The 18139-nt window shown below is 36.8% G+C and overlaps 1 protein-coding gene across 1 annotated transcript in view; it reads left to right on the top strand.

Moving 5' to 3' along the window:
• Positions 1–18126: 18126 nt before the first annotated feature.
• The window catches only part of LOC142353381 (supervillin-like), a 73088-nt gene continuing 73075 nt past the window's right edge, over positions 18127–18139 (top strand). Inside the window, exon 1 of the mRNA XM_075405612.1 lies at positions 18127–18136. The gene's annotated coding sequence lies outside the window, so the exon portion shown is untranslated. The remainder of the gene's footprint in view (positions 18137–18139) is intronic.

Below are 18139 nucleotides of genomic sequence, written 5' to 3'. Positions count from 1 at the left end.
GGAGTGTGAGAGAGAGAGAGAGATCGGAGTGTGTGTGTGAGTGTGTGTGTGTGTGTGTGTGTGTGTGTGTGTGTGTGTGAGAGAGAGAGAGAGAGTGAGAGAGAGAGAGAGAGAGAGAATTGCTTAGTTCCTTATTCTGGCATCCATAAACAACTCAGAATTTTCAAATGCAAGATTTAGTACAGCAGCAGCATATATAGTAAGTAAATTTATGATCAAGGTCAAAAGTTTTAATTAAAAGAACGATTTCAAATTTTTTGATGCATGAAGATTGTGCATCACTAATTATTAAATGGCAGTTGAGATAGTTAAAAGAGCATGAAAGTACTAAGAGTGTTAAATGAAAACAGTCTTGTATTACATTTCTTCGGGTAGTAGGTCATAATTTCATCCAAATTATAATATTGCTTTTATGAAGAAAGTCTATAAACAGCCAGAAGGACTCCAGTTCAAGCATGTAGGCAAAAGAAAGCACATTATGCATTCGCAGCGTGGCTTCATAATTCTGTCTTCTCCCGAATAGTAACTGGAAGCAGTGTTTTTGGAAAGATTCCATTTTTTTCATTGATGAAGTAGCTGAGGATGAGACGAGAGAGCCATAGAGAAGAACAAATGAGACTGGACTGTAACAGAGGTTGTACTTTGTTTTTGAAGGCGTTTTCAATGGTATTTTTCAAGCAAAAGAAGGATTTTCGAGATTTTAAAATTCTGGCATCAATATGGTTCTCCCATTTCAGGATGGAAAACACAATTACTTTTAGACCCTTTTGCGATGTTAAGTTTGTCAAAACGTTACCACTCAACTCGACATTAGTGGTTGACCTAAAATTCATAGTTTTAGTTTTTGATGTGTTGGCGATCATTCCATTCATAAGGTTCCAATTGCGTAATTGCGCTAGATGATCACTAAAAAGATTTACTAATTTGAAGAGTAATTTAAGGAGTCGGAGATCCAAGATATAGTGTCCAAAAGTTGCTGGTACATCGTCAGTGAACAAGAGAGCTACAAGGGGACCAAGGCGAAATTTTATGGTAATCCACTAAGTACTTCAAAGAAGTTTGAGAGATGACCATTGATAAATGTTTTTGAGATCTAAAGAACAGGTGTGATATCATCAACGAATCGAAACTTGAATCGAGACCGAAGAAGTTTTTTACGACACTTGGTTAGGCATGTTAAAAGCACCTGGTCAGGCAGTTTATCAAATGCTTTAGCCTGATCAACGAAAACAACAAACAAAATATCTCATGATTGTCATCTGCAAATTGTTTCTAGGTAGTCTAGAAACTGAAAAATTGCTCCAAGTCCTAAGTGGAAGACGAACTTTTGAAATGAATTATATTTTAGTGGTCGAGTAAGTGTAGTCAAACAAAAGTCCTTCAAAATCTGAGATAATTGAGGGTGGAAGACTGCTAGGTCTATAGTTTTTGAGGCAGTTTTTGGGACCATCTTTAAGTAAAGCAAAAATGTGTGAAGCTTTCCATACAGCGGGGAAGGGCTCTGTTAAAATTGTTGACGCAAAGACAGGATAAAAAAGATGTTAAAATAGCTCTGAGTGAAGTTTCAATAAAAGTAAGCCAAAATTATCATGAGCCAGGTGGGTTGCAGAATCCAGCTTACGGATGAGTTTTAAAAACTTCAGGGGCAAAATGTATTCAAGTGCTGCATTAGATGTAGAAATATATGAGTCGGGGAGGATGTGCTATGATACTTCTGTTGATTGAATTTTTTGACAAAGAACTTACTGATTTGTGTTGCGTTGACGGATATTCTAATGAACACGTTTCCCTGACAATAAAGTGCCTCTAAAAAGCAACTAGCCAAACTAAAAAAGCAACTGCAAAAATTGCAGGAAAGTTTCCTGGAATGCATGAAAACCATTGACAGGTTCCAAAACGAAGAGTGTAGCAATTTCCAAACCACAGTCACCATATGCGGAGGTTGGTGGCAAAATCAAATTAAAACCACCATGTATGTTCATCACCAAGGAAACGGAGTTCAGAACTTGTGGCCTCTTTCTGAAAAGACTACGGGGTCCGACGTCAAAATCCGATGAAAAAAAACTAATCACCAAGGAGTTGCCCCGACTAAAGGGATCGAGAGGGAGAGTTTGGACAGAAATCGAAGGCAGAAGTTTGAAGATTTCTGAGATCAAACCAAATTAAGCACCTATAAATAGATTTTTTATGTTCAATTCTGCAGTTCACCGCAGTTTAGTTGTGCGTTCCTAAGAGTGTTAGTTGTTCCGACCCCACTTGTGGGGGGAGGAACTATATACTCAAATGGGTTTTTTTTTGTTCCGTGAATTTTGGCCGACCGATATATTCATCGTAGAGAAATGTGCGTGGTATCATTAAAAAGCTCGTCCAGCGTAGAATTCGAAATTAAAAAGATTTTTTTTTGAATTTCGTTTTTTTTCGAGGAGTTATCGAGGTTTAAAGTTTCATGTGAACACTGGATATTTGGTTCACTTTTGTTCACTTTTACCGTAATTTTCGTTCGAAATAACATTTTTTCCACGAAAAATTTAATTCAAAACTAGATTTCACGCCAAAAAATAAATCAATTTTAGGTTTTTAATAGACGAAAGGAGATAATAAAGACTAGCTCTAGTCTTAGAGGGAAGTTTAATATATATAAAAAAATTTCGAATTAGGTTTGGGGCTCTTTTTTTAGAAAATTTTGCAATTTTTTTGTTTTTTTCAAGTCACCTAGAGGCTACTAGACACTTTTAATATCGAAGTTCCGTTAATGACAAATTTCTTTTACGATCAAATGAAGCCCAATGAACAAAAAAAATTGTTTCGAGGGGATTGCTCATGTTTTTTTTGGTTCGTATCTCAAATTTCGTAATTTCACTGAAATTTTAATTTATTTTTTGAGGTTTTACTAAAGTTTTATAATCCTATGGCATAAACTTTTTGACTAAAGGTGTAATAGATTTGCTAATGAGCAATAAGTGAACCTATCTAGATCTGTGAGTGGACAGCTAATGGCTGTTAAGGCTTTGGAAATAAATTTTCGAAATTTTTTTTTAGAATTAGTAAATCATAAACTTATTTTTGTGAACTGTAAGTTCGTCTCAGTAAAACAGGATTGAACTCCTTCATAACAGTGCGACATACGTTAATCTCATTGGCGGCTTTATCAAATAACTAATGGTTATAGGTCTTCAATGCCACAAGATTTCTATTTTTTTTTTAAATTTTTTTGGACATTTCGTTTTATTGGTTCATCTTGAAATCTTATCACGTCATCCTAATATTGATGACTACATCTTCCTTTAGTGAAGACGTCCAAAGGATCACAGATAAAACTTTCTGAGAAAAAAATATGGCTTAAATGGCTTCAACACTTTCTTCTCCCATTTTTCTAAAGAAATTTTGGTTTTTGCCTGTATTTGTTGTTTTTTCTTCATAGTCATAAGACATATTGTGATGTCTTATTGATAACCTAGGCATGATAAACATCTTTGTATTCACATGGCGGTGTAGCTGAGCGTATTCATTGAATTTCTATGAAAAATTTTGCGATTAACGGCTGTTAAGACTTTAAAAATGTTTTTAGAAAAAAGCTTATGATTTAAATAGCTTCGACACTTTCTTCTCGCAATTTTCTACCAAACTTTTGGATTTTGCCTGTTTTTGTTGTTGTTTTAATAGTCAATGACTTGTTGTAATGTCTTATTGATAAATTTTGAATGAAAAACATCCTTGTCGTCACATCATCTAGGCATAATTTAGCGTATTAAATGCCTTCCGTTGAAAGCTGTAGAATTTTATGACTTTGATACTATGGGTTTTCTCAAAAATTTCGTGGTTTTGATGTATTTTTCTTTGCCATACGACTTATTTTGATGAGTTATTGATGTCACATGAATGAAACCTATGATTGTTATTTCATCGAGGCAGAATTTAGTGTGTTTAATTAACTGCGTTGAAAATAATTGAATTTAATGTCTTTGATACTAGGGCTTTTCTCAAAAACTTCGTTGTTTTAATATCTTTTTTTATATTTGTTGTTTTTCAAGTCATTTTGTAACAATAGAAACAATCACCTTGCTGTTAAAAGATTAAATGAAAATAGAAGAGTTTATACTGCAAAATTCATTCTCTAATGGCTTTGAAACTTTTCTCGCTTAATTTTTGTGAGTTTGCTGTCTTTGCTTCTTTTTTTATTTTTAGGTAGCCGTAAAATTTTGATCGGTCTCATAAACCTTTAATGTTGCCTGTCATGTTGCCCATAAACCTGAAATTAGTGATGTTACCCGAAGCAGTCAGTTTAAAGCCAATAGTCTTAAAAAATGATATTATACATCTTCAAAGATTTTTCAAACTTTTCAGTTTTTTTGTTCTTTTCGTCAACTTATTCTCGTCATTGAGAAGTCCACTCCAATTCCTTAAATTTCAAAAAACAACTTGTCTACTAATATTATGTCGTAACTGATGTTTTGTTTGGTGGACATTATCCGTTTTCATAAAAAATATTGTGAGTTGTGTATTTGTGTTTCTTTTTTCTCTTCTGTTAGCTTATTCAGGTAATAACAGATCCCAATGATTTTCAAATGTGGCCCAAATGAACGAACTTCTTTTCTCTTTTAGTATAATTTTAGCTGAATGAGTATAAATGTAAACTGAAATAAAAATAAATAAAATTCAGATAATAGCTGATGATTTTAATGGCTTCAATAATTTATGTTATTGTTCTTAATTTTTTGAGATTTTCTTCGTCTTTGTGTAAATTGTTCGTTTTTTGAGATTTTCTGCGTATTAAGTTTTATCCTATGGTTTAGTCTCAGCAAAGACAGGTCCCATTAGTTTCATATTGACTTTTTAGTAAATTTATCAAGAATTATTTTGTTAAAAAGCTAAAGATTTTTTTAGACATTTGAAATTATTTGGTTTAAGAAATGTTGATTGATCTTTGACTTTAACCTCATTTTTTTTTCTCTATGTCATTTTTTTACCTAATCTCATTATGAAAAACGTACATCTGCTGTATAGTTAACAAAAACACAAAATTTGTGGAGTTAAGGTTTTATCTGATTGCATTTTGACGTTGTTACTAGGTGCTTTTAAAATTATATATTGGGTTTCTGCCGTGAAAATTTTGTTTTTGCATATTTTGTTGTTTGCTGTTTTTTTCTCGTAGTCTTTTTATTGGTAGATCTCCTGTGCGCTATAATGAGAAATGGCATTATGTAATTCAATTAGTATTTACGTTTTGTAACGTGTTTTTTAAAGTCAAACATCTATTTTTGTTATCTCTTCATTTGGTTGACAATTAAGTCAAAAATGTATATGAGCTCGGGTCGGAACATCATGTGCGAACGCACATTAACGAGCCGCCTTGTTGAATTTTGTGTGCAGAGACGTTCGAATGTTCCAAGTGTGTTCTGAAAATGAACTGTTTATGAAGTGTAGTAGTACGAACGTGAACACGTTTAGATCGCTTCTCAAGGGTAGAGAAAACTGCATTACGATGGTGAGAATAAAAATCAACCACAGTACTATTAGGACGGTTGAAAAAATCGAAAAGTTGCCAGTAGTCGCGAAACTTGTCAAAAAAGATAACGCTGATGAAGTTAAATGGAAGATGAGAGGAATATGGAACAGCACTTTGAAGTGCAACAATCTCAACAACAATAAAATAATCATAACTGATTAATGCATTTGGGTCAATCAACATAAGGTTAACGCGAGAAGAGTCGGTTACCAAAAAGTTACCAAGGATATTGTTCATTTTATGGATGGGACTTTCAGTGATGATCGGACTCAGGAAATTGGCACAACGTACATCTATTGATTGTGCCTCATAGATAACACTGCTACTTAACACTTCCCACCGTGTTTTCGACATGTTGAAATCTCCTAGGATACAACGTTGATTCACAGAATTTGTCAGAGCAGAGGATGTTTTGAAAAGGCTCCACATGCAGTCGGAGAGATTTTTCGGATCTTTTCCATTTGCGCCCCCAGCTTAGGGGGCGCATACTATTTGCACCCCATAGACGCACGTGCCATATTTTTACATAATGATTGGCTATATAATTGCACGTGCTCTCTAACTGGGGGCGCATAACGTACTGGGGGCACGAACGGAACAGATCCGATTTTTCAGAATACACCTTGGGAACTATACGAGGAAGGATGTTAGATAAGCAGTCGTAGAACTGGAGTCTCTTTCCGACTGTTGGGCACTGAGGCACATCTGAAACCAAAAGAGTCAGGTAGGGGATGTTGGTGACGTCGATGTTAGAAAAAGATCTCGGAACAATGGCACCACAATGAGGGCCGGCCGCTGCAGCAGTCGCGTCGTCCAATCACTCAGTATTGATCAAAAATTAAGGCAACTTTGTCATCAAACGTTTTATCCAACCACATCTGGAATGCTATTTCAATATGGTTAGTAAGGATGTAGTCTAGTAGATGTGATCGCTTTGCAGTAGTATTTAAGTCACGAGCATTGAGGAGGCACGTCTTTGAGTTGCTTAGTCTATCTGAACTGGAATTGGTAGGAATTTTGGCCGACTTAATTTTTATTGTTTACATGGACTTGTCTTAGTTGCAGCTGCCATTAAGTTAGGCGTTCTAGAAACATTTGAGGTCTCCGATGCAAAATAGTGTGCGTTCAGCTGCTTTTTCTACCAATTTTTGTCTGCTTTTCCAGAACATTTTTCTCCTTGGGACGATCCTTCAAGCACATTTTTGGTTTCACCAAAACTGCTGTCACTTTGATCATGCTCATCTTGCTAATAACAAGGCGCTTATCAAGGACAAAGTTCAAGCAGAGTTCAATAGGAAGCGGTGTTTTGGGGTTAGCGGTTGAGTCAGGTTATGAAAGTTTAAAGAATAAATTTATAAAAAAATATCCAAGGTTATTTTTTTCGAACGAAATATAAAGCAGCTATTGTAAACATGTGCGTCTAAATCTTTTGACTGATTGCTTTCGCGCTTTTAATCTAGAATGTTCTTTGCCTTATCGATTGGCCTTTTCAATCTTGACGTTTTGGTTTTTGATTGATATCAATTGCTCTCATTCGAAATAAAGATTGTTGCTAAAATAAAAGTAATTGAAAGATTGGAAACCGCATGGGCCTTATAGCTGAGTGGTACTCAGAAATTGGGAGTTTCGAACCACACACTGGTCGCATCTTTTTGCACCTATAAAAATAAGTTCATCTAAGCTATAGCTCCAGGTTAAAATTGCCCTGTTTGACGATCGAGAGTATTTTGTTCGACGTTAATCGATTTATGTTTAATAGCAGGCCTCGGTTTCTCATTATGCCTTTTTTGCGATCCCACTTTTTAAGAATCCAAAAAATCTCTGCATTGTGCCCTGTTTTGCTTTTATTATTCTGAAATAAAAAATCATGAAAGTCATGCAAGCTGACTGCAATGGAAGCTTTAGAGGCAAGCACGTAAGGTTTTCCATAGCTACCAATTTTTTGAATTCAAAATGCATCACTTTCAATCTTGCTAGTAAATTTTAGATGAGAATGACTCATTGATGAGGTATAATCTCTTCATAACTTTCCGAAAAAGAAATCTCCTTTTCGCAGACTCCCAAGCATGGAGTCCCGACCGCGTAAACTCCAATAATTTAATCCCTCTGAACATATCGAGCTCGGAAATTGCCAGAATGGGCTCTCAGTGATGCTTCGGCAGTTTAAACAAGACCAGTCACAGAACTATTCAACGCTTAGCTTAAGGAGGAAAAATTTCCCTCAGAATTAAAGTTAGCCAATGCGATTCTCTTTTAAAAGAGGCAAGACAGATAATCCAACCAATTATAGGCCAATTTCTTTTACACGTGCTCTCACAAAGAATTTTGAGAGAATATACAAAGCGTCAATGGAAAACTAATTACATCCAAAAAAATTATTAACCAATAGACAATTTGGTTTCAGCAGAAAATATTCGACATTGGACGCATCATTTTACTTTACTGGGCGCGTTAGAAATGAGTTTATTGAAAACTACATGTGCTTAATCTCTGAAAAGACTTTGACTCAATTAATCATACTATACTATTAAAAAACTGAAATGTCTTGAATTCAATGATCCATCAGTAGAAATGTTATCAAGTTTCTTTAGCGGTAGGATGCAAAGAGTAGTGGTGAATGATGAAACTTCGGACCTGATTCAATTAAATCATGGGGTCATTCAAAGTACAATTCTAGGACCGCTTTTATTCAATCTTTATGTAAACGATTTAGAGCTAAGAACGAGTGAAATCATCCAATACGCTGACAAAATTGTTCTTTTGGCATCACATTACTACCTTGATATTTGTAAAAATTCACTGGAGCTCTCAACAGAAGATATACGGGACTACTTTACTTTACTATGCACTTAAATTAAATGCAGATGAAACTGATCTTTTGTATTTAGCAAAAAAAATCAACCAAAAACCTTACAAATTCGAAAACAAAAAATTGACGAGAAAGCTCAAATATCTAGGTGTAACCATAGATAACGAACTCAACTATCAAACAGAGGTTAAGCATATGCTCACGAAAAAGGCCCAAAGTATTAAATGTTTATATAACTTGAGAGACTGCCTACCAAAAAATCTACTTAATGCTATGATTAATAATTTAGTTTTTAGCCATTTACAACTTCCAGCCCCACTTTTATGCTGGGCAGTAAAAGCGTGTTATCATCGTTCAAAATTCGCGTCATTTACAGGCATTGAGCAGCCGAAAATTTTACCTGTTTACCTCCTACTTGACTACAGGATAACCTGCTACCTCTTTCTCTTAATTACTAATCGAAAACCAGCATTCAATAGTCCAAATGAAAATTCGGTACCTACTTTTGACTGCTATAAACATCAAAGAACTGGGAAGTTTTTTCCTCGATTAGTTAGTAGGAGGAAATACCACGATAAAAACGTAATCCGAAGAGGTATTGTAGTTTTTGAACAAGTTACTTAAAAATATTTTGTTTTCCCCATTTATTTACGCTACATTTAAAAGAAATCTAAGAAATTTTTTTCTTTGAACAGTTTGTTGCTAACTACAAAAATTTTTGGTAAACTTTCATGGCGCGACTGCAAATTTTTGTGATTTCTTAAAAACAATAATAATAAAGTATGGATTTGTTCGCATTGGTAATTAAATTTAAATTTTCTCCATGATTAAGGATTGAAAATTTACTTTTTTCTTTTGAAATATATAATTTTTGTAATATCGTAATAAATAATCATGTAACATTATATCTGTAAAATACACCACCTTGAAGTTTACACTTGTCTCTAAATCTTAAGGTAATTCAGTGTTTCTTTTTTCCTGCTCACTGTCAAAGAAGTGAAGTGGAGTTATCAAAGACTTGTTGATCGGGAACCAGACTTTTTTTACATAGATTGCACTGGTTTTGATCACTTGAACTCTGCTGGCATGAACAAACTGAAAAATTTAATAAGAGAAACGATTTTGAAAAAAAAACTCTCAACAACTGAGTGCCTCCTTACCCACTGAAAGTGAGGCTACTAGTCGCTAAACTTGGTAAGTTTGCTAAAAATTTAACGGTTATTTTTCATAACCGCAATATGATCTCCGTGAACAATGCCTGTCAGCGCTAAAAAAATTTAAGCACCCACAACACCACGAAGACAAGAATCCTTTTCAAATACGACGAGAGAGTAATGTTTCAGGCGCCAGATCTTTAACAAAGATTCGCGTGTTAATGGCAACAAAGTCATGCCTCTAACCTACAAAATTTGGGATTTTTTGGGATTTGGGATTATTTTGGGATTATTTTGGGATTATTTTGGGATTATTTTGGGATTGAGCACAGAAGAATTTTCAGTTCTGATGTTCCTTCGAATATACTTATTAAATGTAACGGTTGCGCCGAAAGTCTTGAGGTCTCCACAAAGGAGACGATGAACTGCGATGACAGAAACTAGCCGCTGATAAAATCTGAAAGCTGATTGAGAAACGGTGCAGCAGATTATAGGCTTCTTGAAGGTATCACGAGATCTAAACAATTGCAAAAGGTTTGGGAAATTAGTTCAGGGAAGGGGAGCAAGCTTCATTCCTTTTGACCTACGAAAGCCCATTGACAAAGAAATTTTAATTAAATCTTTGTACTGATGAAAAACCTAGCTAACTCAGCTATCCTTTCTTCATTAGTGCTGAAATCTCTCCTGATGAATATAAATTCGAAAACAAAAACCTCCGTCAGAGAAGACAACTGGTTACTGAAGGCTACGATCCCAAATACTCCGCATTCGAAAATTGCAATTCGAACGAAAAGAAAATGACAACTGGTTTCAAGTAGCCGTCGAAAAATTGGACTGAGTAAACAAAGTCCGATATGCGAATATTCACGTTCAATACCTGTAGTGTTCTTAATTTACATAGGCACCCTCAATTTGCAAGCTACTTACTCACCCTGATATTTGACATCTTGTACCTCACTGAAACACCGCCTACCGAACAAATCTCGAACGAATCCGTCTCTCTCAGCCTTTGGTATTTTTATAAAAGATTGTGGGTCAAAGAAAATGAAAGCAGAATATGTTGGAGTACTTATTACAATAAAGAAAGAGATTAAACTTGAATCTGTCTCGTTACGAGCGGCAGATGGGATCTTGTTGCCTTGAAAATCACCATGTACACGTTACACATCTTACTATGTTGCCTCTACAATCCGCCGAAAAACCGTCCATAGTAAAGCAACACTGACGACCTAAAATCACAGCTTCAATCCCAGGATGAAATAGCCAGCTTAATAAAATGTGAATCAATCTACGTAACACTCAATCTAAACTTGTAAAAAGTAGGGCAATTTTTTCAATGAAAAGTTTAATCCAACCACGTCTCAGTGGGGAATGCTATTTCAAAGTGGATAGTAAGGAGCTAGTCTAGTCGGTGTGAGCGCTTTGCAGTAGTGTTTAAGTAACGAGCATTGAGGAGGCACATTTTTGAGTTGCTTAGTCTATCCGAAATTGAATTGGTACGTATTTTGGCCGACTTTATTTTTATTGTTATCATATCACTTGTCTTAGTTGCAGCTGCCATTAAGACAGGCATTCTAGAAACATTTGAGGTCTCCGATGCAAAATAGTGTGCGTTCAGCTGCTTTTTCTACCAGTTTTCATCTGCTTTTCCAGAATATTTTTCTCCTTAGGACGACCTTTCAAGCACATTTTTGGTTTCACCAAAACTGCTGTCATTTTCAACATGCTCACCTTGCTAATAACAAGACGCTTATGAAGGACAGAACTCAAGCTGATTTCAAAAGGAGGCGGCGTTTTCGGGGTAGCAGTTGAGTCAGATTATAAAAGTTTAAAGAATAAATTTATTAAAATATCCAAGGTTATTTGTTTCGAACAAATTAAAAAGCAGCTATTGTAAGCGTGTGCGTCTAAGTCTTTTGACTGATTGTTTTCGCGCTTTTATTCTAGAATGTTCTTTGGCTTGTTGATTGGCCTTTTCAATCTTTTAGTTTTTGATTGATCTCAATTGCTCTCATTCGAAAAAAAGTTTGTTGCTAAAATAAAAGTAATTGAAAGATTGAAAAATGCATGGGCCTTATAGCTGAGTGGTACTCAGAAATTGGGAGTTTCAATCACACACTGGCCGCATCATTTTGCACTTATAAAAATAAGTTCAAATTATGAAATGCATGCAAGCTGATGGCAATGAAAGCTTTTAAAGGCAAGCACCTAATATTTTTGGTAAATACCAATTTTTCCCGACTGCGGAAACTCCGATAATTTAATTCCTCTGAACATATCGAGCTCGGAATTACCAGCATGGGCTCTCAGTGATGCTTCGGCAGTTTTAACAAGACCACTCACAGAACTATTCAGCACTTACTTTATGAAAGAAAAATTTCCCTCAGAATTAAAATAGCCAATGTGATTCCCCTTAAAAAAAGGCGAGACAGATAATCCAACAAATCATAGGCCAATTTCTAATACAAGTGCTCTCACAAAGATTTTTGAGAAAATATACAAAGTGCCGATGGAAGACTTTTTACATGCAAAAAAATTGTTAACCAGCAGTCAATTTGATTTCAGAAAATATTCCACAAAGGACGCATTATTTTACTTCACTGAGCGCGTTAGAACTGAATTTAAGGAAAACTACATGTGCTTTTCTTGATCTCTTGAAAGCCTTTGACTCAATTAACTATACTATACTATTGAAAAAATGAAATGTCTCGGATTCAATGATTCATCAGTAGAAATCTTATCGAGTTTCTTAAGCGGTAGGATGCAAAGAGTAGTGGTGAATGATGAAACTTCGGACCGAATTCAATTAAATCATGGGGTTGCTCAACGTACAATCCTAGGACCGCTTTTACTCAATCTTTATGGAAACGTGTTAGAACTAAGAACGTGTGAAATCATCAAATACGCTGACAGAACTGTTCTTTTGACATCACCTTGCCTCTTTAATATTTGTAAAAATTCATTTGAGCACTCAATAGAAGATACACTGGATTACTTTACTTTGCTAGGAACTTAAATTAAATGCAAATGAAACCGAATTTTTGTATTTAGAAAAAAATTCAACCACAAATCTTACAAATTTGAGAACCAAAAATTGGAGAGAAAGCTCAAATATCTGGATGTAACTATAGATAACGATCTCAACTATCAAACAGAGGTAAAGAGTCTGCTCACGAAAAAGGCCCAAAGTATTAAATGCTTTTCTATCTTGAGAGACTGCCTACCAACAATTCTATTTCCTGTTATGATTACACCTTTAGTTTTTAGCCATTTACAATTTCCATGTCATACTTTGAGCACAGTTGACAACGTTTTAATCATCACCGAAAAAACAATTATGCTGGGCAGTAAAAGCGTGTTATCATCGTTCAAAATTCTCGTCATATACAGAAATTGAGCAGCAGAGAACTGTATCTGTTTACCTCCTGCTTGACTACAGAATAACCTGCTACCCCTTTCTCCTAATTACAAATCGAAAACCAGCATTCAATAGTCCAAATGAAAATTCGGTACCTACTTTTGACTGCTATAAACATCAAAGAACTGGGAAGTTTTTTCCTCGATTAGTTAGTAGGAGGAACTACCACGATAAAAACGTAATCTGAAGAGGTATTATAGTTTTTGAACAAGTTACCTAAAAATATTTTGTTTTCCCCATTTATTTACGCTACATTTAAAAGAAATCTAAGAAATTTTTTTCTTTGAACAGTTTGTTGCTAACTACAAAAATTTTTGGTAAACTTTCATTGCTCGACTGCAAATTTTTATGATTTATTAAAAGCAATAATAATAAAATGTGGATTTGATAGCATTGGTAATCAAATTTAAATTCTCTGCATACTTAATGATTGAAAACTTAATTTTTTTCTTTTGAAATTTATAATTTTTGTAATAATGTTATAAATAATCAGATAGCATTATACGTGTAAAATATACTGCCTTGAAGTTTTCACTTGTGTGTAAATACTCAGGTAATTCAGTGTTTCTTTTTTCCTGCTCACTCTCAAAGAAGTGAAGTGGAGTTATCAAAGACTTTTTGATCGGGAACCAGACTTTTTTTTACATAGATTGCACTGGTTTTGATCACTTGAACTCTGCTGGCATGAACAAACCGAAAAGTTTAATAAGAGAAACGATTTTGAAAAAAAACCTTTCAACAACTGAGTGCCTCCTTACCCACTGAAAGTGAGGCTCTTAGTCGCTAAACTTGGTAAGTTTGCCAACAATTTAACGGTTAATTTTGATAACCGCAATATGATCTCCGTAATCTCCTTAAAATATACTTATTGTATGTAACGGTTGCACCGAAAGTCTTGAGATCTCCACAAAGAAGACTAACTGCGATAACAGAAACTAGCCGCTGATAAATTCTGAAAGCTGATTGGGAAACTGTGCAGCATATTATAGGTTTCTTGAGAGTATCAGGAGATCTAAACAATTGCAAAAGGTTGGGGAAATTAGTTCACGGAAATCCAGCAAGCATCCTTCTTTTTGACCTACGAAAGCTCATCGACTCTTCGCCTTTTCCCGTTAAAAACTTGAAAATATATATATTAAGGGCCGTGTACATCCGGCAACGATGGATGTAGTCGGAAAATATGAGATGATGAGTAGCACTTAGCCAGTTGCTGCACTCCAAATTGTTCCCCTCCAGACAGTGTAATCACGGCCCAGTCAAGAAAAAATAAACCAGTGGAGAGGAAAGCACCTCTCTCTCTCTCTCTATATATATATATATATATATATGTATGTATGTATATATATATATATATATATATATATATATATTTATATATATATATATATATATATATATATATATATACATATATATAGCACAGATAGCGAACTGGTATGGAAGGATTAAAAAAAATGGAATATCAAAGAATAAGCAAAGGAACAAAGATAAACAGCCAAACACTCAGTGCAGTCTTCCCTCCTTCACGAGGGCGCTAATCGAAGTCTCACTGAGAACACGACGCTTGAGGGTGCGACATCCCCTCAAGCAGAGAACACAGCTATTCAGAAGTGCGAAGCTGATTTTTGTTCAGATGTAGCAAATGGTGTCGGCGTACGGCTCTCCGCGTTTTTCGCTGATCTTGGTTGCAAGCTGCTTCATAACGCGCGATGCCGATGGCCCAGCACCGCCAGAGCAAGCCAATACCAGTGCGTTGAAACTGCTGTTTTCGGTTTTGCGATTTCGCTCTTCGTACTTATTTCGCTTGATGCTCTCGTGATATTTGTATGCATTTTTTATGGTCTTAGGGCAGCTGTTCGCATGAGGGTTGAAAATCTTCACATAGAAGAAAGTGCGATTAAACCGGGAGCCCCACAGACCATTTGTCTTGATATCCAGTCGAGCGTCATCATCAGTAGTAGCGGAATTACTCAAGAAAATTTCTCCATCGAGCGACTGAAGTTTTGGCTTTATCTGGTTATCGTGGCAAACGTCATGCATCAGGTTTGCAAACACGTCTCTTAGTTAGTTGTGTCGTAGGTGCGTATACCCGCCTTTGGTGCAATTTAGGGCATGGGTTAGACTAAATTTTCTCCCGCATGGGCATATAGCTGGCTTGTTCTTCGCTTCTCAGGTGTAGCGAAGTGCAATTCCATCACAGAATTCAGTCTTTGTGGGATTGAAACCATATTTTGATAACGGAAGCGCGTTAAGCCAACTAGATGCTCTTTTGTCCGAGGCCAGCTGGATGGTATATTTCATTCCTGTTAGATTGTTTTCGATTCTGGGTTTTTTTCGAGGTGAGTTCACGTTGCATGTCTGCTTACTGTCTGAGACTGATCTTGGTTTGCTTTAATTCACAATGTTGAATTTCGAATGAATCAGTATTGAATGTCGCCAATGGACTTGAAAATTCAGTTGATTGCTCATAATTTTTATGAAGACTTTGTGGGAGGGGGATGTTCAATCCACCCATTCTGAGAGGGAGAGAAAAAAGTTCTCTTTCCGCTTCGATTATTTCTCTGCCCACAATGTTCGGTATGACTTGGCCAAGCCGCCCCTCCACCTTGTCCAGATCTCCGTCCATGGAAGGTGTACTACGCAAGGGCAAGCTCAACTTCTGTTGAACCCTCTTCGTCAAACATGCAGAGGCATTCTGGGGAGAGGTGAGAGAAAATTGGCCAAGTCTGTCCAAACTTTTTGTGCATTAAATTTCTACATCTTTCAGGAAATATTTACTGGCCTCAGAGCTTGCGATAACTGATCCCAGGACTCGAGTGCCCTGTGTGGTTTCCACATTTGTCTCTGCAAACACCGTTGACGCTCTGCGCTCGCCTCCTGTACTAATTATCAACTGACACTTCGGAGGATTGGCAAGATATCAGTACTTGGGACCAAATTGAGTGAGCTTGTCGAAGAGTGCCCTGATGTCTTTCAACTTACCGAAGGCTACCATCATCAGCATATCATTTTGGTGTCAACGAGTCATTAGAAAGTCATGTGAAGTCTTGTTATTAGGAGTAGGATTGCGATTCCATACATTGCAACCGCAAGGGTATCGCCTTTTGTCGGACCTTCCTGAGACAGAATGGTCAACTTACCGATGTAGAGATGAGAGGGGTGGCTATAGGCGTTCTGTAAGGCAACATGCAAAGATGGGCCTAAGGTTTTCCTGTTCTCTAATTCTGTTGTTCCATTGAGCACGTTAAATGCGTAAAGGCATCAATTGGAAGAATTGCTTTGTTTTCGGGATCATAAAAACTGTGGCGAAGCGAATGTATGACATGTTCTATGCCGCATTTCTGGCCAGGGCAGAAATGCATGTTTCTACCGAGGGATGTTAGATCTTGCCTGATGCAGTCGACGCCCGGTGATGTGACGCATTACTTCACCAATACCAATAGGTCTCACACCTGGACATTTATCCAGAGCCACTAGTCGACAACCATTGCATGCAATCAAATCATCCGGTGGTATTTTGGGCGTGGCCAGCCTCGTAGCAAACTTGGCAAGAAGCTTGCACAGGTTCGTGGATGTTTACCCGAAAGCAGAAAGTAGTCTACGCCAGTCATCGGCATCGAGACCTGAAGGTCCGGCACTGCCATGAGTCTTCATTTCATGCTTTTGGGATTATATTGGGATTGAGCACAGAACAATTTGCAGTTCTGATGTTCCTTAGAATATACTTATTAAATGTAACGGACAGAATGGTCAACTTACCGATGTAGAGATGAGAGGGGTGGCTATAGGCGTTCTGTAAGGCAACATGCAAAGATGGGCCTAAGGTTCTCCTGTTCTCTAATTCTGTTGTTCCATTGAGCACGTTAAATGCGTAAAGGCATCAATTGGAAGAATTGCTTTGTTTTCGGGATCATAAAAACTGTGGCGAAGCGAATGTATGACATGTTCTATGCCGCATTTCTGGCCGAGGCAGAAATGCATGTTTCTACCGAGGGATGTTAGATCTTGCCTGATTCAGTCGACGCCCGGTGATGTGACGCATTACTTCACCAATACCAATAGGTCTCACACCTGGACATTTATCCAGAGCCACTAGTCGACAACCATTGCATGCAATCAAATCATCCGGTGGTATTTTGGACGTGGCCAGCCTCGTAGCAAACTTGGCAAGAAGCTTGCACAGGTTCGTGGATGTTTACCCGAAAGCAGAAAGTAGTCTACGCCAGTCATCGGCATCGAGACCTGAAGGTCCGGCACTGCCATGAGTCTTCATTTCATGCTTTTGGGATTATATTGGGATTGAGCACAGAACAATTTGCAGTTCTGATGTTCCTTAGAATATACTTATTAAATGTAACGGTTGCGCCGAAAGTCTTGAGGTCTCCACAAAGGAGACGATGAACTGCGATGACAGAAACTAGCCGCTGATAAAATCTGAAAGCTGATTGAGAAACGGTGCAGCAGATTATAGGCTTCTTGAAGGTATCACGAGATCTAAACAATTGCAAAAGGTTTGGGAAATTAGTTCAGGGAAGGGGAGCAAGCTTCATTCCTTTTGACCTACGAAAGCCCATTGACAAAGAAATTTTAATCTTTGTACTGATGAAAAACCTAGCTAACTCAGCTATCCTTTCTTCATTAGTGCTGAAATCTCTCCTGATGAATATAAATTCGAAAACAAAAACCTCCGTCAGAGAAGACAACTGGTTACTGAAGGCTACGATCCCAAATACTCCGCATTCGAAAATTGCAATTCGAAAGAAAAGAAAATGACAACTGGTTTCAAGTAGCCGTCGATAAATTGGACTGACTAAACAAAATCCGATATGCGAATATTCACGTTCAATACCTGTAGTGTTCTTAATTTACATAGGCACCCTCAATTTGCAAGCTACTTACTCACCCAGATATTTGACATCTTGTACCTCACTGAAACACCGCCTACCGAACAAATCTCGAACGAATCCGTCTCTCTCAGCCTTTGGTATTTTTATAAAAGATTGTGGGTCAAAGAAAATGAAAGCAGAATATGTTGGAGTACTTATTACAATAAAGAAAGCGATTAAACTTGAATCTGTCTCGTTACGACCGGCAGATGGGATCTTGTTGCCTTGAAAATCACCATGTACACGTTACACATCTTACTATGTTGCCTCTACAATCCGCCGAAAAACCGTCCATAGTAAAGCAACACTGACGACCTAAAATCACGGCTTCAATCTCATGATGAAATAGCCAGCTTATTAAATTGT

The sequence above is a fragment of the Convolutriloba macropyga genome, chromosome 14 (genome assembly GCF_964194025.1).
Source record: "Convolutriloba macropyga chromosome 14, txConMacr16.3, whole genome shotgun sequence".
NCBI lineage: Eukaryota > Metazoa > Xenacoelomorpha > Acoela > Convolutidae > Convolutriloba > Convolutriloba macropyga.
The sequence above is the reverse complement of the archived record's forward strand: the minus strand, read 5'-3'. Positions and strand labels throughout refer to the sequence as shown.